General features: G+C 44.7%; 1 protein-coding gene across 1 annotated transcript in view; it reads left to right on the top strand.

Annotated features, from left to right (window-relative positions):
- Window positions 1-24,528, top strand: part of LOC121404645 — a 34,867-nt gene that overhangs the window by 5,667 nt on the left and 4,672 nt on the right. The window lies entirely within an intron of this gene.

Genomic DNA, 24,528 nt, shown 5'->3' with positions numbered 1-24,528 from the left:
TTATATATATTTTATGTGCACTTGATATTCCGCTGGCGGATCGGATGGATGGCTCGGAGAAGGGTGCGGCATACCAGGCTCATTCCACATTCAGCGCAGAAGTCGCTGGGATCCCATAAATCGATGGATGATCGGAATCGCAGTGATCTGTGGAATCGGAAATAAGTTTTTGATCTGTGATTCAATTGATTCAATCTTCAAAACTAGTTAAAACAATGAAAATATATAAGAGATGTAAGGAATTCAGATACAAAATGAATGCAAGATCATTCCTATAATCGATATCACATATCTTTTCATGCAAGGATTGATACACTCATGGATTTATTTTCCATCTTTGGCTATACTTTTATGGCAAATCTCCTACCCCATTTCCAAGGGAAGACTCCCCCGAGACATGGATATTTCAGCTTTCAAATTGGTTTCCGTCTGCCATATCTATCGGTATGGATCGGATATTGAATGGCGCACACCCAACACAATCCACAGTGGTGGATCTTTCGATAAATAAATAAAAACTGGTTTGGCGCTGCTCTTTGAAGCGCGCCGTTGGAATTCCATTTTGGCCACAGCCAAAGATACAGCTACAGATACATTTATTAATCGATGGATGGATCCGATGGGGAAATCATTTCAATTGATTGAAAATTGAGATCCAATCAACTTTATTTTGATTGCCACTTAAGCCCAAGCAGATGTTAATTTTTTGGAGAGCGCGTCCTGATCCATTGAACGTTAATAATTATCGATGGATCGAGGATGAGGAATGGGCAATGGGGAATGGATCCCGAGGGTGTGGCCCCCTGTCTGGCGACACATTGATGATGCTGGTGACATCAGCCTATGGCTGTGCCTCTTTGGGTGTCTGCCTTCTGTGTCTTTTTCATAAATTATTATTTCGGTGGAAATAAAAATAAAAAATTCCCCATCAACATCGATGCGGGAATGGGAGTTGCATCATCCATGGCAATGGGGCGGGTGGCATGAGGCGTGAGGCAGACAGCATCTGGAGCATGACAATCTCTGATGAAGGGGCAGATGGACCATAAAAATTCCAGGGAAATTCTCAATTGTTTTTCATATCAATTGAAGCGCGCGCGTTAAATTAACAATAAATTCAGCAATCAACAGCCGAAACACCCAAAAAAAAAAAATTAACACAAAAAAAAGGCCCAACGATGGCCAATTAATTAACAAACAAAGCATGAAACACCACCACACAAAATAAACAAAGCAACACAAAAAACAAAGCAGAACAAAGCAGGCAGCAGGCAGCGGGCAGCAACAAACACGAATCAAAATGCGATGCATAATTATGCAAATTTCATTAATTTGCCATCGAGTCAGCGGCCATCTGAAGCCATGTCTACGGCTCTAGGCGTCTTGCAAATGTTTATGCTGTCCCATGGAAAACTGGAAGCAAAAACCAAGCGCAAAATTCGATTTCGTTTCGATTTGATCACTGGTAATGGTTTCCGATTCACAAAAGAGACTTTGTGACCAAAATTACTTTTTTCCAAGATGATCAATCATACAAATACAGGCTTGGGATAATCGCATTGCACTAGTAGTTCTATCGAGTGGTGCGCTCAATGAAAATTCGAATTATTAAAGATAATGAAGAGATCCAATCCAAAAGAATCCATCAAATCCATAGTTATCATAATCACATAGCAGCAATGCTCTTCTAGATGTAGATGTTCCACTGACTTTTTGGGCACTCAATAAATGAATGAATGAATGGAGGATCGGATCCCTTGTTCTGTTTCTGTTTGTTTCTGTTTCCATTTCTATTGAATTTTCTTTTGGTGTTTTTCTCTCCATTTAATTGCATGGCCGCAAACAAATTAAACTAATTAACGCAACAGCAACAGAAACAAGGGAAAAGAATAGGAAAGGAAACAATTAATGAAAATGTGTGCGTGTGTTCCCAAAACGCATAGACAGACGCACGAGATATCTTTGGGGGGAGAAATACTCCACACTGTATAGTGGGCACATAGAGTTTATGTAGAGTCAGGGGCCGATAAGATATAGAGACCATATATGTACTACATACAATACAAACGATCGTAGATGGCATAGTTTCCCCGCATTCCCAGTTGTTGCCTGTGCAATGCTCCACCGATGTTGTTGCCATGTTGATAAGGTGGTCGACTGACGACGACTGATAGCAGAAAAATATAATGGGGAATGTGTCTTAAGAATAGGTCTGCGGAATGGGTCTGCGGAATGGGTCTGCGGAATGGGCCTGCAACCATCTAAAGAGTGTGTGCCCCTCCCCCGTCTTTTATTTGGTGCCCTCGTGGCTTTGATGAATCTTAATTTAATGCATAATTCGTTTGACATTTGCATGCCTAAAAATCGTGTGTCAGAGTCTTCTCCAGCTCTGCCGCCCATTTGAAACCGGTTTGTGGGTTCTTGAAGCCAAGAAGCCGCCAACGTTTGCCACAGTTTATTATTATTTTATACGCGCTTTATACCCATAGAGTTTAAGGGTGTGTTGTATTTTCAGAGCGATATGTAATAAACGTCAAGGAAATGCTACTCTCAGAGACTGCAAATATTTATAGAGATATTTTCTACCTAAATGTAAAGTTTCAATAAGATCTAAAATATATTATAGTCGAAAAATTGTGTCTCAAGTCTAGAGTGTTGCATGATCATCGCTATAGAAAACTACCAACAGTGATAGTAATCCTAAGAGTCACCTCTCATTTAAGTTCTAATCGAAAGAGTAGTAGTCATCACTTAGTCGAAAGTCTCTGCTTTTTTAGGGGTTTTTATACCCGTACCAAAAAAGTAGGGATATTAGATTGTGGGGAGTGGTAGGACCACCCCATATACGTACATACCGAGCAAGCCGCTGCGCCGCCGCCGTCCGTCGCCGCCCGCCACGCCGCCGAGGCCGACACCCTTGGTTCCAGACCAGACACCGGTCGCCCCCCCCCCGCCCCCACAAGAACAAACGTGGGGCATTCGATCAGGAAAATGCCACACCAGAGCCAAAGCCTCGGTCCTCCTGCCCACCCGCACACCATTTCCCCGCCGACCGCGCCCGGGGGGGAGGCGACGGGGGGATTTGAACCGGGGAAGGCCCCAGAGCGACGCCCGTTTTGTTTCGTTTTGCGGTCAGAATTTGTTACCTTATCAGTGGAGAGCCATTAGACAGAAAGAGCACTACTGGCCGCTGTTCGGGCCAATAGCTAGAAACAGCTCGAAGCCTGAATCACTTTCCAATAGTTGCTCGAACCCCCCCCATTCCATACCATCCCATGCTATACCATTCCCCCATTCGATTCTGCTATTCTTCATTTCCATAGGTTTGACTAACACCAAAAATATGCGGTGTCGCATGCATTGCCATGCCCCTTCCCCTCCCTTCCATAACCATCCATTCCCTTACGCCAATGCCCTGTCATCGAATTTTCATTTCTGTTTCGTCTGGAAAACAGTGTCCAATGCAGAACTTGTATTCCGTACACCATTTTTATGTTAAGATCAGCGAAAAAAAGGAATGAGCTCTGTGTGTGCAGAAGTTCATTAGCTTGGGGCTTCGAGATCGGGTTGTGCGATCAGCTGATGATCCCAACAGACGACGACCAGTCGAGTGAGTGATCATCATCGTATTTCATAGTTCGTAAGGAAATAGGAGAACTAAAGAGCGAAGTATTTGAGATAACAATCAGACAACAAGGGGAAGATTCTAGTACTCTTTGTGTGGGAATTGCATTCGTTTTTGGTCATCAGACATCCACATGAATGATGTAAATAAAAGGTAGATCGTTTACCTTTCGCTTAGGGGTATTTTCAACTGTGTCATTTCAGTGTCATTTGATGTTTGCTCCAATCGTTATTTGTGGGCCAAACATTTGCAACAGATATCATTTTGAGACACACTTTCAGGGGAAACTAGTTTCCCGATCATCATCGCTATCATCATTAATGCCGGATCACCATCTACGATCCCAAAAAGCATTTGCCAGATATTGATTTATGGATTAATAATTCAATTAACAAGCGTTTCTCTCTCTCTCTCTGTCTCTGTCTCTCTCTTTGCAGGTATGTGACTGTTTTGCGATTCGTTTCGCTTTGATTTCAATATTCAGATTCCGAGATTCCGAGATTCGATTGAGGATTGGGATTGGGTAAGGTAAACAACAGACTGCTTGACGCTTAGACGCTTGGACCCTGCACCCGTGTGCCGCCACGCCTTCAGTGGCGATCTCTAAATGAGCCCATTAGCTGTCAAAAGACAAATATTTGTCGCTGTCTCACATTAAGAGAGCCCCCGCACAGCCCCCCCCCCACCCCACACGACAACAACGACAACAACGACGACGACAACCGACGACTTTTGACCAAAAGCCAAACTTGATTTATTTCCTGTATCTGTTTCTGTAGCTTTAGCTTTAGCTAATGTATCTGTGTCTCTGTGAGTGTTGCAAATGAAACGTGCCGCCAAAAAAAGAGTGGAAGAAGAAACAAAAAGCCTGAAATCCAAAACAAATACAAAAAAAAAAAAAAAAAATAACTTTAGACTTTGGCAAACGAATGAATTTCTTGGCTCTTGATTCCCAAAGAAAAAAAAGGCAGTAAAAGCAGCAGCAAACTTGACCTTGAAGGCCGTTTTAATAGTTAGACAAAAAAAAAAAAAAAAAAAAAAAAAAAAAAAAAACAGATAAAGAGTTTGACAGAGAGAAACAGAGTGAAGAGGCAGGTTCAAAAGAGGGAAACTTATTTTACGTTTTTAAATTAATTTTAAAATCTTTAAGCACAAAATATGGCAATAAATTCTCGCCTGCAGCCTGCTAAGCCACATTGGAAAAGAGAGCATAATAATAATAATCCAAACCATACCAGGGGGGACCCAGAAACATAGCAGCCCGAGATAACCCTTCAAAGCCAATCCCATTATGGATTTGCCCTTGGATAAGGCACAGCAGGCACTCACTTTGATCTCTCCACCCAAAAAGTATACTCTGTTCAATAAATTCTATTGCCATTACAACTGCCTCCAACATGTACTACATGGATAATTTGCCCACCTACAAGCTGGTCGTTGTGGGCGATTGTAAAACGGGCAAGACCTCATTGATAAAGCGACTCCTCACAGGCCGTTTCAATGCGAATTCCTACTATTGGCCGACAATAATGCACACTGAACAGGATCTCGTGTTCCAAACCAAACGAGGACCCGTTCGCTTCAATGTTTTTGACACTACCGGTGAGCACAAGCATCCCGTACTGCGCCGCATGTACCATAGGGGCAGTGACTGTGCCATCATTATGTGCGATCTGACCGACGAGGAGACCTGTGACAATGTGGTCCTGTGGAACACCCAACTGTGGAACGATTGCGGCCCCATTCCCACTGTCATTTGTGGCAACAAGGCGGGCGACCCCAACCGCACCGTCTTCAAATTTGATCCAACAATCCGCAAGTCCAACATGCAGTACTTTGACATCTCGGTTAGCAACAACTACTGCTGCGCGGAGCCCTTCATTCATCTTCACTATCAGCTGATGGGCGAGCGTTTCCATTTTATAACTTTGATGCCGCCCAACGGGCTTGCAGCCATTCAGGAGGTGGACGAGCCCCAACTGAAAGACGATCGCGATTGCGATTCCGATAACGAGACGCCTAATGCTAGAATGCTATCATAGAGAAAGTCAAGAAGTTTCTTAAGGAGAAGAGCTGGGCCTTCGGGAAAGACAAAGCCCACTGCGAGGAGGACAACGAGACACTGAAGAAAGACAGCGGCGATCTTGAGGGGCAGATCGTAAACAATGGATAAGTTTTAATTTGATTGTTTTCCCAAAATTGTTTTAGTTTCTGTGCAAAAAGAAAAAGTTTATAGACTACTTTTGTTGTTGTTTCGAGACCACTTGAATTCGGTGTGGCTCGCAGGTGCATATACATATATTTATGTACGTAAATACGTACCATGTACTATGTGCTATGTCTTACCCAAATGACATTCGTATGTCATAAATTGGCATACAAATTTTCAGCCTATTCCCAGAAATTTCTAGAAACAACAATTGCGATCTTTAAACCTAAAATCTATGGATAAACGGTGGAGCTAAAATTCGTTAACCAAACCTCAAAAGTGAAAAAATAGACAAAAAATACTTTTTACCAAAAATTCAAGCCCTTTTCGTTTGCTTTGTTTCCAATTAGCAGTTGGGCCCTCAACCTTTTAATAAAGTATTTTTTGTTTATTTTTTCATTTTTAAGGTTTGTTTAACGAATTTAAACATTTTTGTCAGAACTCCAAAGGTCTATGCAACCAGATATAAGATACTTAAGTTATAGTGAAAAATTATGCACAACCTCTGAAAAAAACTATGAAAAAAAAAACAAAATTTAAAATTTTTTGAAAAAAATATTCCACCATAAAAAAAAATAATGAAGTGCTCATTGATAAGCGACTCCTCGCAGGCCGTTTCAGACTGCTAAGGTCTCACCAGATATTGGCCGACTTTATATGTGAAAAATGAACAGGATCTCTTGAACAAAACCAAACGAGGACCCGTTCGCTTCAATGTTTTGACAAATGACACCGTGAGAATTAAAGCACTCCCGATACTGCGACTCCATCACAGGCCGGGCAGTTTACTGTCGCCATCATTAAGTCGACGATCTGATCCAAACCAGGAGACCTGTGCCAATGTGGTCCCTGGTGGAACACCCCTAACTGTGGAACGATTGGGGCCGTACTTCCCACTGTCATTTGTGGCAACAAGGCGGGTTACCCCAACCGCACCGTCTTCAAATTTGATCCAACAATTCGCAAGTCCAACATGCAGTACTTTGACATCTCGGTTAGCAACAACTACTGCTGCGCGGAGCCCTTCATTCATCTTCACTATCAGCTGATGGGCGAGCGTTTCCATTTTATAACTTTGATGCCGCCCAACGGGCTTGCAGCCATTCAGGAGGGGGACGAGCCCCAACAGAGGGGAACTTATTTTACGTTTTTAAATTAATTTTAAAATCTTTAAGCACAAAATATGGTAATAAATTCTCGCCTGCAGCCTGCTAAGCCACATTGAAAAAGAGAGAATAATAATAATAATCCAAGCCATACCAGGGGGGGACCCAGAAACATAGCAGCCCGAGATAACCCTTCAAAGCCAATCCCATTATGGATTTGCCCTTGGATAAGGCACAGCAGGCACTCACTTTGCTCTCTCCACCCAAAAAGTATACTCTTTTCAATAAATTCTATTGCCATTACAACTGCCTTCAACCATGTACTACATGGATAATTTGCCCACCTACAAGCTGGTCGTTGTGGGCGATTGTAAAACGGGCAAGACCTCATTGATAAAGCGACTCCTCACAGGCCGTTTCAATGCGAATTCCTACTATTGGCCGACAATAATGCACACTGAACAGGATCTCGTGTTCCAAACCAAACGAGGACCCGTTCGCTTCAATGTTTTTGACACTACCGGTGAGCACAAGCATCCCGTACTGCGCCGCATGTACCATAGGGGCAGTGACTGTGCCATCATTATGTGCGATCTGACCGACGAGGAGACCTGTGACAATGTGGTCCTGTGGAACACCCAACTGTGGAACGATTGCGGCCGCATTCCCACTGTCATTTGTGGCAACAAGGCGGGCGACCCCAACCGCACCGTCTTCAAATTTGATCCAACAATCCGCAAGTCCAACATGCAGTACTTTGACATCTCGGTTAGCAACAACTACTGCTGCGCGGAGCCCTTCATTCATCTTCACTATCAGCTGATGGGCGAGCGTTTCCATTTTATAACTTTGATGCCGCCCAACGGGCTTGCAGCCATTCAGGAGGGGGACGAGCCCCAACTGAAAGACGATCGCGATTGCGATTACGATAACGAGACGCCTAATGCTAGAATGCTATCATAGAGAAAGTCAAGAAGTTTCTTAAGGAGAAGGAGGAGGACAACGAGACACTGAAGAAAGACAGCGGTGATCTTGGGGGCAGATCGTAAACAATGAATAAGTTTTAATTTGATTGTTTTCCCAAAATTGTTTTAGTTTCTGTGCAAAAAGAAAAAGTTTATTGACTACTTTTGTTGTTGTTTCGAGACCACTTTAATTCGGTGTGGCTCGCAGGTGCATATACATATATTTATGTACGTAAATACGTACAATGTACTATGTGCTATGTCTTACCCAAATGACATTCGTATGTCATAAATTGGCATACAAATTTTCAGCTTATTCCCAGAAATTTCTAGAAACAACAATTGCGATCTTTAAACCTTTGTGTATTTCTGACTTTTGGCTGAAAATGCTGGATGTTTTTTTTCGGACTATCTTTCCACGGAAGTTGCCCCAGAATTTGGCGCTTCCCATCATGTGGGTTTTTTACCCCCTCGAAATGTAAAACGTTTCTCATGAAAATGTTCTTAAAAGTTGTGTTTATTCTGTCACAAAATTACGCCATTAACAATTTGTGGGGTTGCCCTTTGGCCCCAGCGGCTGCTAACTATTATTATGTGTATGGGCCACACCAACAGTGGAACAGCTGAAGTTGTAGGCATAGAGTCAAAAACCTTGCACTTTGGACCCCCTCGCCCATTCCGCCTTCATGGAATCGGTTTGGCAGTCCATTGATCTATTGTCAGTCGCGTCGCAGTGGGGCAGAGCAGTGCAGCGCCCCGCCAACCTAGTTATGATGGATGGTCTACCTGCCTGCCTGCTGCCTGCCTGCTGCCGTCGCTGACGTCGCAGCTTACGGTAATGCAGTTCAAGTGTTGGAAACATTCCAAGGAAGTGCCCGTAACTTTTTGTTTGTATTTTTTTTTTCGCTGTGTTGCAGTGCGCGTCACGACATCATCGTTGATACCTCTCGCTCTCCCCCGCTCTCTCCTAAGAAGAGAAGAAATCAACAACAAGCCGCAGTCAAGAGGGTTGTCCCTCCCTCTGCGTCTCACCCCCCTACCATGTTTCTTTAGTGTGTCTGTGTGACAATGACAAGGAGGTCTACTACATCTTTTTCTAAACAGATTTAAGAGCAACAGAAAGAGAGAGAGAGAACATCAACAAACAAAAAACAGCGACAGAGGCAGCGAAAGCGTCCGACTGCTGACAGCAAAGGTAAACAGCAAAGGTATATCAAGGAGAGCGGTAGGATGGTACATGAGTTGCGTCCACTTGCTAAGGAATTTCCTTACCTTCTATTAAAATGTACCTTGGTGACAGCGACTGCGACGACTGCATTCGGCATCAGAGGCTATGACTAAGATAGCAGCAGAGGCTAGGGCAGAGAGTAGGGCAGAGGCAAAGGCAAAGGCAAAGAAGCATAAGCAGCGGCAGAAGCACAGGCTGAAGACGATTTGGATCTATGCGTAAGGTGACTTTTCGGAGTTGCATATTTCTATGTTTTGCCAGTTTCTGTCTCCAGCTCGGGCTCAAAATATATTCCACTATCAAGAGAGAGTTCTCACCTACGTTTGAAATGCAATTTGCGTAGAGAAGAACTGCTTCTGAGAGAGGCTGAGCCTGAGGCTGAAGCAGAGCGATAGAGCGAGAGAGAGAGAGGCGCGGCTGTAATTACGTTTACTTGTTGTCGTCTACTGGGTTGCACCGTCTCACCGCGTTCTCAGCTGCCCTGCCCCCTTTGACGCATTGTGTGTTGGTGTAATACCTATAATAAGCAGGATGACGTTGCACTTGATGACAACTGTAGAGGGGGGTTGGGGGTGGAGGTGGGACAGCAGGCAGGAGAACAGAACGAGTGGGTGTGGAGGCATCGTGTAGCCTTTGTTACATTTAGCGCTTTGTTTTTTTGTGCGCCCCGTGTCACACTTGAGGTCATCATCCGTCCGCAGAGGTAGAACGGTTACGGTTACCCTCTCGCTCTCCCACACGCACATAATGAAGCTCATTCTCCATCTCAGTCTCTGTTGCTCACTCGGTGCTCGCCACATCAGTGGTACGAAACAACAGCCGCCACTGTCAAGGATGCTCAATGGTAGTCCCCACTCCACCGCGGAGGTTCGTTGCCCCGCAAGCGCGCAATGCGGCACATAACAGAGCTTTAACAGAGACGCCCGAAGACGCCGACATGCGAATGGCAGACGTTTAAGCGTGAATGTTAAATCCTTTGAACGATAGAACATTCAAGTGTGAATGGCATATGCAACAGCTGATTTGCGTCCATCTGCTATGGGAAATAAGAACTTTAGATACTTTATCCTCGAAATAACATCGAAAAGATCTTCAATGTGCATCTATCTTTTCTATTACTTTCTTCTCTGGCGATTTCAATGCCATTTGAAATCCCATTGGACCTCTCTCCATTGCCTGCCATTGGACATGGAGCATTATGTGGGTACAGACGAGTATTTGCAAAGGCCTGAACAACGTGCTTTGCATATGGCGAAGCCGCTCCCCACTTGGTGCGCCAAACACGTCGCAAATCGTCGTCGACAAAGCCACCAGACAAAGCCACAAAAAGAGTGATGGCCTGAGAGGCGAAGCTGAGCTTAAGTGTTTGGGCATTCGAAATAGTTAATGGAAATGGAACCCAAAGGAACGAAAGGCCGCCATAATTTATGCCGCTTCTAAGACACTGTTCCTCCCGCGATGCCTTCTGCATAAAAGCCATAAATTGGTAGGCCAGAAATCGCTGTGGTGTGGTGTGGCCTGTGTTTTGGCCATTTGATTGATACACCGAGTAGTGAATTTTATGAGCGCCTTTTTGCTGTCTGCGATTAGCAATGATGAGGTAATACATGGCCTAGCCCAGCCTATCGCATAGTATCGTATCGTATCGTATCTGGAGAGGCCCGATCCGATAAGCCGTGTGCGCGATCCGAGGTCGGTGTGCCGTCAGCCCCCAACTGTCGTGGATGGATCCATCATCATGCCGTTGGGGGCTGGAGGTTGGGAAGGAAAGGCATAGGCATAGGCATAGGCGGGGGATGGGCAGATAAGTTAACCGCCAACTGCCAACAGCCGGCTACGTCAATATTTAATTTATAGATATTGTTGGTCTGTGGCCGCATTTCCTCCCAAGCTCGAGGCAGACGTGTGCCAATCTCTTTACGCCCTCTCTCTATCCTCCCTCTCTCTCTCGCTCTCTCTCTCTCTCTCATTCTCTCTCTCTCTCTCTCTGTATTTTTTTCTCTGTTTAGTTGTCTCACATTTTTCGTATTCGATCTCCTCCTTGTGGGCAATCTCTGTCGGCATCTTAATCGTCTGATCGATTGGGGTCAATCGCTTTAAAAATGCTGTATGAATGCCAGTGTGACCAGAGGGCTAATATAATGTTCTAAAAATTTCCAAATGCTTCCTCCAAGCTTTTTAATTAAAACTACTGCCTAAACTCCTTTTCAATCAGCGATTTAAGGGATTCATTGAACTTTCTTCTTGGCTTTTTCTTTGACCGATTAATTCTTAATTTTCGTACATATTTTCTTTTGAAAGTTTTACAAAATGTGGCTCTACTTTTTTGTGAAACGGCCCCCCATAAGGAAGTGCCGCACAGCCAAACCAAAAACTCGTTCAAAATGGAACTAAAGTAAAAATAAAATGTCGTTCGTCGCTTGTCGTTTGTCGAGGCTATTTAACGATTTGTTTTATATGTGGGGGGAATACTGTGCGTAGTTTTTGTGACGGCCTCTCTGCCTCTGGTGCCATATTTGTATATCGTACACCTTCGTACACTCCTTCAGGTAATTAAGTTTAAAGTTTAGAGGCGACACGTGGGCCGAGATACGGGAGGAGGCAACCGCAGCAGCAGCAGCAGCAGCAGCAGATGCACCACATGCATTCAACTAAAAAAAAGTAGGAAAAACTACTACGAATATGGGAATATTCTCTTAAAGAATCATTTGCCACAGAATTCAAAAACAATAAAAAAATTAAAGCTTCACAGAAATTGGACATCTACTTAAGACCCACCTGTTGATATCCTCAAAATGCTCTCTATTTGTGGTACGCGTACAGGGTATGCAAGTGCAAAAAGCTAGTGAACTCTGAAGCACTCGACGCAGAGCCTTAAAGCTTCTTCTAGGAGTTGCAGTTGGAGTCGCAGTCGCCACTGAAGTTGGCCGCTAAGTGCAGCCCCCGAAACCCTGTTCGGGGTGGCGGCCCCCAGACAGTCGAATGTTGCAGTGCTAATCCCAGGGACTGACTGACCTACAACGACGCCTCATCGTCATCGTTCAGCGTCGTCGGTCTGTCGTCTGTCGACAGTCGACAGTCAGGTCTGTGGTCTGTCGTCTGTGCGTGCCTAATGAGTTGATGTAATGCAAAACCAAACGAACGTAGCAGCGAACAGTTTCATTTACTCGCACTAGAAGCGAGTGAATGAGTGAGTGAGTGAATGAGGTGGCTGTAACATATAGCATACGCGTGTAACATGGCCCACATACTAGTCAGACAACACAGATGCCCACCACAGTGGTAATCCAATCAAACATACTACTCCATTCCATGCGAATATTTGCATAGAAAAACCATTTAAAAACTTTTTATGCGGTCTCTTAACTCCAGTCTTCACTGTACTTTGATGTTTCGTAGTGTCTAAAACAAATTGCACGCAATTAAACACGCTCCATGCGCCATGCCACATGTCCCGCGCCCCCTACCATACGCTCCATACGCCATGCGCCATGCGCCATGCACCACGCGGCAGTGCAACATTCGGCGATAAGACAAGCGTCGTCCGGCCAGCGGCTCCAGAGGCACTTTTGCGATTTGCATCGCCCACCAAAAAAATACAAAAAAAAAAAAAGGAAAAAAAAAGAGAGGAGGCTCTGGGCTTGCGGTGGGTGAGTGGCTGTAATTTTAAGCGACTCAAATGCTAAGCCAAGGCCCCACAGAGAGCGCGGGGGGAGGCAAGAAGTGGTGGCGGCTCCACGTCTTTCGGGGCTGCAGACTGCAGTTTTTCTTTACGATTTTTATGACTGTGTAATTTTGCGATGTTAACATCTTTTCGATGGCTGAACTTTGATAAATGGCCCATGGGATATCATCGGGGGGCGGCCAGTTTGCCTTTTTCGAATGATGTTTATCATTATGGTAGCCATAGGATCATTATGATGCTGCAGTTAGCGCCAGTGGCAATCTGATTTATGTGGCAGCAGCAGCAGCAGCAGCAGCAGTGGCAGTGACAGCAGTCGGAAAGTGATATCACTACTCCGGCAGCAGCAGCTCCATCTACTATGACATCATCTCTCCGACTGGCAACTGGCAACTGGCGACTGCGACTGCGTCTGTGACTCCGGAGTCCGGACGCTGCCTTTACTCGTTTTATTTTTTACTTTTTGTTTGCTTTTTCGATTTGTGGAATTGTCGAGAGCGTCAGAGGAGAGTATTATCACTTTGCCACGAAATTGGTGACAGGTTCTGTGACAGGTTCTGTGCCAAGTGAGTCGCCAAGTGAGTCGCCAAGTGAGTCGCCGTCCCTTCTTCGGAAGTGGCACTGCTGCATGACACACAGTCCACCAATTGTAAAGATAAATAGAGTATTTGTAGCTTCGGCATTGCAATGGTCAGGCGGCACACTCCATCTTGTCAGATTTTGAGTTGTTTTTGTGTTGTTTTTTTTTTTCTTTTCTTTTTGCATGCCAAATGACACAGATTCCAAATGGGCGCCCAACTGGAGACTGGGGACTGGGGACTCAGTCTATCCATCTCGCTGATGGATATGCCAGAGAGCTATTTTGCCAGCTGTCAGACATGGACAAAGCCCATACCCCTACCCCGATGGCGGAGTGTCCCCTCCATGGATTGGGGCCAAGTACAGTGATGATTCAGATATGTGTCCCGTCCCTCTGGGCTGACTCTAAAGCGTGTCTAATGGGACAGACAGCTACCACCCCCTCCTCCCCTGCTCTGTTGTTGTTTCCTTGGGCTGCATTCGTGATGAATAAAATATATATGTACATATATGTATATCTGGAGAAAAAAATAAATGCATAATCGCTTGTCCAACACTGTTCTGCGAGGCATCGCAACTCTGAGGACAACTGTACAGCGAATCGGAGGAGATAACAAAAGGCATTCACACACAAAAGTGTGTGGTCTGTGGTCTCTCTGGTCTCTGATTCACTCCAAAACCATACTGAAAAGTGTAACGGAGCTTAAAAAGAAACTGAATGATTGGATCATTGCAGCATCCTTCTCAAAAGGTGAATAGGAAAAATGTTTCTTGAAATTTTTGCATTTGTTTTGCACTGCTAGAAAATGCCGGAAACTGTAGCTTCTCTTTCTTTTTTCAGTTAGAGTTTGATTATGCGTCGCCGCAATTAGTGGATGTTTTTTTTCCTACCTTTTTCCTGTGTTTGCCAACAGGTGAAACGGGTACGCTTTGCCATATTAATGGTTCTTTTTGTGCGAAGCAGACACTTGTTACTGCCGCTCTCTTTCTCTTCTATGGTTTTATCTATTTCTTCCTTTGCCATTGCCTCACGTGTTGAGTGCCTTTTCATGCTGTTTCTTATGCCACACACCTGTTGCATTGCTGTTGGTTTTTTTTTGTGTCGATCTTTAACATATTCATGATTACATGAATCCGCCCTGCCACCATCGAATAGTGACATTTAAATGCCAGCCAAATGATGATTGATAGATGATGAATAAATGAATGAGGTACTGATTGAATGTATGTGCTGAATGTACTGCAATCTAACTTGCATCCTCCATCCCATCTTGCCTCATGTGGCATGGGGATTCCCCCTTTTACTGCCTGGCTGCTGCTGCTGCTGTTGTTGCTGTGGTTACAAGGTCGCTTCCCCCCCAAACTTTTCGTCTGTGTCTCTCTTTCTCTTGTTGGAGGTTCGCAACAAAGGGTTAAAAGGTCAAATTGCAAATTGCGGCGCCGTCCGTGGCCCAAGAGATGGGGGTGACCAAAAAGGTTGAAGCAGCCAAAAGTTTTAGATAAATTAAAACCGAACGAAACGAAACGCAACGCAACGAAACACACACATGGTCGTCTGTGGTGGCCACAGAAATATTCCTGAAGAGAAACTTTAACTGATGCTGCCACACAGAGAGATTCTTGGTCAGAAAATCAAATGTTGTTGCAAGAAGCACTCCAACGGAGGCAGCAGCCACAGGAAGCCAAAAAATGGTGTATGCTCTGCAGGAAGGCAGGCAGGCGGCAGGCAGGCAGGTGGCAGGCAGGCAGGCAGGCAGGCAACCAGCCAGCCAGGCAGTCAGCTAGTGGCTGTGGCAGTGGCTGTGGTTGCTTATTCTAATTGAGATCGGGTTACAAAACTGGAGAGTAGCAGCATCATCATCATCAGCAGCCAAGTGGCAGCATTCCACATCCGAGTGCAGCATAGGCCTCATTAGGAGGCGACCCTCAAAATTCATGACTGGCCCCAGCCCACCCCCACACTCCTGCTGGCCGTTCTACTGCTGCTCCGGATGTCAGGGTCTATGGCCATTAATTAATATTCATTCAATAAAATCTTAATCAATAAACGATGAAAGGGAAAACAGAATGAAAACAGAACAACAAAACGAAGGCAAATCGTTGGCTTCTTATCAGCCACATGGGTCTATAAATAATAGTGGAAACCGCGTAGTGCCCCTTGCGTATCATAAAAACGCACTGAAACGGCAACAGCAACAGCGGCGCACCAACAGCTGGAAGAAACCAATAGAAACTGAAGAAACAGAAATGAAAAATTGCGTAAATGCTTTTTATAGAAGTTCAAGTCATTGAAATTCGAATTCACTTCCTCAAGCAACACACACACACACACAGAGAAAATGCGGCCATCGAATCCACCAATCCACATCCCACACCACAACCCACAAACCACATACAATACACGCAGACATCTATAGAAAATGTTGTAGGCATTTATTTTGTTTTTTGTTTTTTTTTTTGCTTGAGTTTCTTTCATAATCAACAAAACATACGAGTACATACATTCATACATATGTGTATGTATCAGAAATTGAGGCCATTGGGACTCTAAACTAAAACGATCGATAGCTATAGCTATAGCCAACCCGTGCTGGATCGCTTGCGATCCAAAGGGCAACATCGGAGTAGGAGAAATCAAATCGAATGAACATTCGGTCTGTGGAGATTTTAATCGATTTCTATTAAGGAAATTCGGCATAACGGCAATAAGAAAGCTCTGCAATTCCATTTAATTTTTTTTTACTGGCCCAATCTTTACATTTATTTCATCCACTCATTAAGCAAATATGGATCCCATAGCCTAAGCTTCTCAGCGAAGTTTCTTTTGAATTCATAGCTGTGCAAAATGGCTCTGAAAATCCCTAATACCCTCATTAGGGTTAGGGCATCGTTTGATTGACAATTTGCACAGATTCCAATAGAAAAATTCCAACCAATTTCTAATGTCAGTTTCGAACCCAAAAAAATACATTCTGGATGCTGCTGCATTTTTCGTGAGCTCTGAAATCATCGCTATAAATATGCCACCGCATGATGCACCACTCAACGGCTGGCAGGGTGCAAGGGGCATGGGGCATGGAGCATGGGGCAGACGGCATATGACACGTGGCCATAAAAACTGAAAACACGAGCATAAAAGCATCAGCAAAACCAAAAACCAAAACGATTACTACTACAAAATATGTACAAATGTGCGAAAAACCATAAAAGCAAGCGAATAAAAAGCGTAGAAGGCGAAGCAGAGCAGAGCAGAGCAGCGTTACAGGAAGAAAAGAGGCAAAGCCCAAAGAGCATGGCTCATAAAAGTCTCAGGCAACAATCATACGTTTCATGGCCATAATAATGTGCTCTAAAAGTATTAACCGCAAACCGGAGAAAATCTCAAAAAATCCGAGGCACTCAGATATAAAAACGATCATAACGTAAAAGCCTAAAACTTGGTTTTGAACAATGTATGTAAATGCTAACAAAACAAATGATGATCGACTTTTAGACGGAAGCAACTTGGACTATTTCAGTACAGTATGGAACCCTTTGCAAAAAATTTAAAGGAAAAACCTTCAATAAAAATCGAAAACTATGGGACAATTGATGAAGTTCATTTCCTAAAATAATAAACTCAAAAATAAAAAGTGAAATCCATGGCTAAAATAAGGATGAGAGATTTTCCATGTTGAGAGATTTTTTTTGTTAAACATTTCTGCCAAAAAAAAGTCTCGCATGAGCTGAATCAAAAAACAATTAAAAACGAAAATTGCCATAAAAGCTTCGAACATACTCCCCACCCCGCTACTTACCCCTGCACCACGCAGCAGCCTCGCTGCAATCCACTAAATGGGTATGGCATGGGCCTGCAATTATGATCCAATATTCCGACCCACTCACCACCCTCCACTCATCTCCTCCCACTCTCCTTTTTGGTACTTTTAATTTTCCGAAAATTTTTAATGTTTGCCATTTTATGAAAATTTGTTGTAGTGTTAGGCAATTTTAATGGGGAAATTTGTAAGTTAATTGGAAACATTAATTACGCACAATAATTGTTCAACGGTGGTGGAGGTGGCTGGGGGAAGTGTTGAATGGTGGGGTGTAATGGGGTGGAATGGTGGGTGAGGGTGGGGAGAGATCTCTTCTACACTTTTCAGGTGAAAGAATAATGCAAATTGATGGACTACACTCTCTCTTTCTCTCTCTTGCTCTTACTCTCTAGCCTCTAACTAATGCAGACAAATGACAACAAAAGGCACCTGAAGACAGGCAGTGGCTGCTGTGGCAGTTTGGCAGGAACTGTGTGTGGCATCCTCATCATTGTCACGTAGCTTCTAAGTGCCACAAATTACGCACGCAAATTGGCTTTGTTGTGTCTCAAAAGAGAAGGGAAGCAGAGATAGAGAGAGAGAGAGAGAGAGAGAGAAAGGGAGCAGCAGCATCGATAGTTTCATGCACTGTTCCCTCTCCCACTCACCCCACGCTCCACTCTCTCTCTACCGCTAAGGCAGGCACAAAATTTGCCCATTAAACGGGGCTTAGGGACCAAAGCAGCGAGGCCAAAGCAGAGCATCAAAAAACTGCACTTCTGCCGCTGCTGCTGCTCGGCTAGCAAGAGAGAGTGGGTGAGTGGAAGAGTGACAGTGAGAGAGGGGATGCGGGGAGAGTAGCTCAAGACGGCTGACAACTTAATATGAGACACGAACCAAAGTCACTTCCTCTCCCCCACCCACTCAAAGAGCGGGAACGGACAGCAGCAGAGGCTCAACCGCAAAGGCAGCAGCAGCACGTCAAGCAGCAGCGCTGAGCAGAAGGCAGGCAGGCAGCGTGACAGAAGGGCGAGCCGAAGAAAGTGATGGCAGAGAAAGAGCAGAAGAGCACCGAAAAAAAAAACTCTGCCGACAACTTAAAGGCGTTAATGGTCGTTTGTTTTATGAGAAATTGCCAAAACGTGAGCTGCATCCCCAAGCAAGCCAGCAGCAGCGGCGCTGGCAGAGGGAGAGAGGCAGCGCAATGACAGAAGGACAGAGTGGGAAGGCAAGGCGAGTGGGGAGTGGGTGGGAGTGCCAGTGAGACATCAAAGCGGCCAGGATCAACAGTCGCCAAAGCGTGCTGCTGTAGCTGTTGTAGCTGCTGGCATATCACGATGATGCCCCACCGACACTCCAAAGAGGAGACAGAGCGCCGCCAGAGGGGTATGCCCGACCAAAAGGCAAGACTGAGCACCCACAACAGCGAAGAGAGGAGCCTAAGCGATGGATAGACTTTCGTATTGGATGAAAACGCATGCTAGATGGTGGAATTCATTTCCTGCGAATCTCTATCGAGATGTTATTCAAGATCTAAGTCCACCATTCAATGACATAATAAATATATTCTATTGGGATATTTAAAACAAACAAAACATGCATAAATATACCCTGTACTCATTGAGTACTCATCAATAGCCGATATCCATCACTGTATCCATCTCGTTTGTTGCCTACATCTCAGGGACAAATTCCAATAAGAGCACCTAAAGCACTTTAGTTTTTTTTTCTTCAGTATGGAATTGTTAATTTTGTAGCCAAAATATTCTTATAAAATAAAACATGGCATGCCATGCCATATTCTGTACCTGCCCAGGGTATATTTCACGCTGAAAGTGCCACAGGGGCTACTCAACGCTCCAACTTTTTCGTTTTTTAACTCGCTCTCCGGCAGTTCACCCGCTGGGTGTTGGGGTGTTAAGGTGTTGCAGGGTTCGTGCCACGGACGTGTCTCAACCTGGCAGAAGGAAGGTTCAACATTTAAATGAGTCTGCACCACAAAGAACGAAACAGAGACTGTGCTGCTCTCTGTCATAAACAACACATCAACAATACATTGTCAAACGAGCATCCTTAACTTTGGATAGTTGGGGACCAATCTCCATCTGTCAGTGCCACAGCGGGGGCAGAATCTACCGTGCAACAGCAGCCGTAACAACAACAGCAGAAGAGTCAAAAGAGTCACAGAGCTCAATCAGGTGTCAGTTGTCCACTGATTTGTAACCCGTTCATATCCTTGTTCTTTTGGTCATTGTTACGTGGAATTTAATTTCCTACCCGCTGTGAATGGAATCGTATGGAGATCGTTGTCTGGCCGGCATTTGCCCGGCCACTCAACGCCATTCGAATAGCGATGGGATGGGGAGGCGGTGGTGCTTGGCCATTGAAAGGTTTCCCCGGGAAACTCCTTTCTGTCGATTGAATGCGTATTGGAATGGAATGGCATAAATGCTCTCTCTCTCTCTCTTTGTTGCTCTCAACATTGTAGAGGATTCAACATTGGCACCAGTGACAAGGCAATTAAATCTAACGCAGAGAGTGTGAGCATCAGCCAAACTAATCCCCCAATATGGAGGATCCATTCTGAATTCTGAAATATTAAATTTCAGCAGTGAGAGAAAACCATATAAAATTAATCCAAAAATCAGACACAAAGCTGATGAGTTCTTTCAATAATCTTTTGAAAGTTTTGCTGGATTCAATGATGGATGGATTTCCGCATGGGAAATGAAAATGAAATGGGCAAATCCAATTGAATGTCGTATGCAAATGGCGAATGGCAAATGTCAGAGACGTAGGCGTAGGAGGTAAATATGGCAATGGGAATTCGCAATCGCATTCCATTTCCATTTGCTAGATATGAGATGCGAGTACGGGTACGAGAGTATATGCACATATATATGCGAAAAACTAATTAAATCAAAGCAATTGCTGCAAAACGTACTACAGTTTAATTAAGGCACAACAAATTGTGGCACAGTGGCAGAGCAGTAACTGAAACAGAAACAGAAACAAGCCTCGACAAGCGCTAAATATTTCCTGCTGAGACGGAGACGGACACGGACACGGACACCACCATCTGTGGGCATCTGTGGGCATCGCATCTGGCTTTTGGACCCGCGTGGGGCAGACTTAGAGATTGGTCCCATCAGCTGATGCCCCATGCAACAGCAGCCGCTGATGCCGCTGATGCCTTTGATGATGATTGACGGGCGTTGCAATCGCGTTCGCTGCTGCTGTTGCTGCTGTTGCTGCTCGGGGATTGGGGTTTTACTTGACTCGAGAAGGCGGCATTTGCCTTTCCTCTGCTGCTCTACCTCTGCCTCTAATCGCATAATCTTCGCAAAGACGCAACGACGTGGCGGCGTCAATTGCTTTGCACTTGCTCCAGAGACCCAAATACTTGTACTTGCTGTCATTTGCTGATGCACATTTAAGCTGTAGCTAGTATCATGCTACAGCTACCCATCCAAGTGGCAGGGTCCAAGGGGGTGAGTGAACAGCCAAGCTAGAGAGACGAGACAGGGGGGATTGGGTGGGAATGCCTGCTGTCTGGCTGCCCTGCCCGGCCCCTGCTGGGGCAATTACCTTGAAGCTAGTTTTTAATCAAATTTTAACATGTTTTTACCCCCAATTTCCTTTTTGGTCTGCCTCCTTTTGTGCTGCCCCCCTGTTGTCCTTCTCCTTCCGCCTCCTTCTGCCTGTGATAATTGTGGGCAACAGCACAAAAGTTAGCTCCATGCCACACACATGTCTGCTGTTCTGCCTAATTTTTGATACCCCCTTTTTTATGGTTTGCCACTGCACAGAGTCCTTCGGTTTCTATGGCAATTATTTTTCTGCATTCACAAAAGTGGAGTCCAAAGGAAAGGGGCATCTATTCTTCTATTAAATACCAGCTGCTGAATGTCAGATCCATCGCATAAATCTGTCTATCCACTGACTCATATATGAATGAATCTTTAGCGACTCGTGGCTAGAGATTGAGGGGCTGAAGACATTAAACATTCCACATTCTAGCTCTGATTAATGTCATCTGGATAAATACTCATCAAATAAAGATATTCCCAATTCTTCCTCCACCTTCCCCAATGATCCTTCTTCTGCTGATTTATTACAGGATATCCGCTGCTTCGTCATACATATGTTGTGCTCCATTCCATTCCCCATTTTGATTATTTGTTTTATTTTCTGTTCTGATTTGCTCTTCTGTTTGTTGCTTCTTTTTTTTTATGTGTGTGGTGTTTTGTGATAGTTTTAGGGCTTGCCACGCCCGGGGGGCAAGTGCCGTGCCCTGTGCCTGTGCCGTGCCTTATGGCCACAAATTGTGTGTGGCAGGCAGAGTCGTGTCGCCTCCCACTTCTACATATTCTCTCGCTCTCTCTGATGTGTGTGTGTGTGGGCGATCGATTTAACGAGAATTTTTCGCTCGTCTGCGATTTTCGAAAATTGATGAAAATAAATTGCCAGAAGCATGCCTCCCGCCCCCCCTTCCCGAACCATCAAAAAAGCCAGCACATGTGTGCAACAGAATTTACGAGTCGCAAAGGAGGAGGGAGCCGTCTTGCCACTGTAATTTGTGTCTCTACAGGAAATGGAGTTCAGACTCAAAGAACAAAACCAAAAAAGACACAAAAGAAAATTTCGATGATTTCTTGTCCAGTTTTTTTTTGGAGGGTTCAATGGACGGACGGGTGCCACACGGGTAGGATCGCGAGGTGCGACCTTGATGAGTGCCTGCTTTTGTGCTTGTCAACGCTGACCCATTTTCATGCTGCCCCCTGCCACCCCAGCACTGTGCAACAAGTTTCGAGGCATACAAATAATTCGTTTTGCTCATAAATCTGGCAGATGCCTCATTCGGTGTGTGGCAAAAATGGGTTCAAGGACACGCGCGCAGTGGCGCAGTGGCACCGTGGGCTGGCGTGTTGTCATCTAATTGGATCGCAGCATCGCCACAGAAATACAAATACAAATCTTTCACTCTGCTGCCCCATTTGTCTGTCTGTCTGTCTCAGTTGCAAATTGTAAATATTTTCTGTTTCTGCTTCAGCTTCTGTTTGTTTGTTCTACGGTGCGTATGCGTAATAATTCATTGCGTGCGGCACTGCGGCCTCCTCTTGAGAGCAGACTCAGCTGAAGATTCAGTTGCAGTTTCAGATCCATTTGGCCGCGTGGGCGGTACAGTTTGAGAGACACAAAACGGGCATGCGGTTCGTGTGCATTAGCGGTCTGAGGGTGGCGGGGTTGCGGGGTGACGGTTGGGGTTGTATTCTCCTGTGCAATAATCACAATAAACGCTAGACTCCGTACTGAATCTGTGTCAAGCATTCCATTCCACACGGCCACCCGCACCCCTCAACTTATGCTCATGCCCACCCCTCCCATTGTGGCATGGAATTTGACCAATTATTCATTCATACAGCAATGCAGATGGTGGACCGATTGTTGACTCGAAAATTCAGTGCAAAAACGATTGTGTGTGTGTGATTCATGTGCCTTTTGGTGGCCAAAGGATGAGGCTTTGTGGCACAGATACCAAGTGAAAGGGGAGACAGGCAATAAGTAGCGAAATCTTTGGCAAACAAAATTTGAATTTACTTTAAATCTCAATTGACTTTCCGGGCTTTGAGTGAATTTTTCAAGCCGTAAAATCGGCTACGAATCGCTCTTTAAGTGGCCATCGATGTGGCCACAATATTATTATTATTATTATGTGTAACACACACCCAAAGACTGTGTGAGAGAGAGAGGCAAAGCAAAACTCGCAAACTCGCAAAAAAAAAAATTCACAAAGTTGTATTGTGGCACGTGACTATGCTGAGCAGAAAAGGCCCATTCAGTGTGCAGACGCCCTGCCAGACAATGCTGCCTCTGCCACCAAATGTGGCAGACAAAACAGCAACAGCAGAAATCAAAACCAAAACCAAAACAACAATGCCCCCGCAGTCACCCGCAGTGAAGTTTGTTCAACTTTGATTCCCTCGCAGAGAGTGAGAAATGTAAGCGGAAAAGATATTCTGAAATAAAGAGAAACTCCTTGGTTTGAGGGGCTGCTCTGGTGACACTTTTTCGCCGATATACTGGATGCCCACAGCACTTTTCTTCATGCCTATAATACTACTGGTATATGGAGGTATTTAATGACCTTCTGCTTGATGGCAGTGATAATATCTATGCTGCTTTCAGTCCAGCAATACGAGCAAGAGACATCTGTTCTATATGTATATTTTAGGTAGATATTTTCCATCATCTTCTTTGGCGGGCGGCGCCACTGTAAAGTAAATATATTTCCCAGCCAGGCTCTCTCGCTCTCTCGCTCGCTGACTCTCTCGCTCTCTCCCAGTGTTGATTGGCAGTTAGATCCGAAATGTTGGGACATACACAAAGCAGGAAAGCAGAGCATTCCAAGTCCATGAATTTTATGTGATTCTGTAACTAAAAATGTCTCTTTCCCTTTTTCCCTTGGGAATGTCTAATAAATCGTTCAGAAATTAATGAACATTGGTATTTAATTACTGCTTTCTCTCTCTCTCTCTCACTGTCTCTCTTTGTACCTGTATCTGCCCTCTCTTGTTCTTTCTCTCTTGTCATGTCTCTTCCATTATCTTTCTAGTTTATCAAAGCATATTCGATAAGGGGATAAGTAAAAGGTGCTTGTCCCATGCCCATTTGCCCCACATTCCAACATTTCCCACCCGCCACATACATATGTATGCTGAGTGGCAGCAGCGTGGGGGGAATGCAACATGGTAGGAAGTGTCGGAAGAGTGGGGGTGGAATGAACAAGAGGGGAAAGGGTAATAGGAAGAGCATCGAACATCAATTTCATGGATAGATACGATCGCGGGAGTGCGGAGCGGTTATTGTTGGGGCACGCACACACACACACACACATGTTGCACATGTGGCAAGGGCTGAACTTATCAGCCACACTACGCGTCATACGTAAACCGACAACAAAAATACTCCAAAAGTGGAGTAAGCGATTATCAAAAATAAAATAATAGAAAATAAAAGCAAAGAAATTGACACTTGAAATCAATTCTCAATTAGACAAAAAAAACAAAAGAACTGCATTCGAGGGTCAAGGCATTTGATACCCTGGAACATTTTGGAACATTCTGAGCTGTTCGGGAATTCTTATAAGTAAATTAATATTACTTGAGCACAAAGAATGGAAAATCTAAGGGAAAAATCTGCATAGAATCCATCTTCATGGAGGCCCGGAGGGAGGAGCTTATCGTGTGAAGTGTGTGAGCTCATGGCGAGGGGGCAAGCACCTGTTGCGATGCACTGTCCATAACATAAACACTTCACTCGTCAACAGAAGACTA

Source organism: Drosophila obscura, unplaced genomic scaffold (genome assembly GCF_018151105.1).
Source record: "Drosophila obscura isolate BZ-5 IFL unplaced genomic scaffold, ASM1815110v1 contig_29, whole genome shotgun sequence".
In the NCBI taxonomy this organism is placed as follows: Eukaryota; Metazoa; Arthropoda; class Insecta; order Diptera; family Drosophilidae; genus Drosophila; species Drosophila obscura.
The sequence above is the reverse complement of the archived record's forward strand: the minus strand, read 5'-3'. Positions and strand labels throughout refer to the sequence as shown.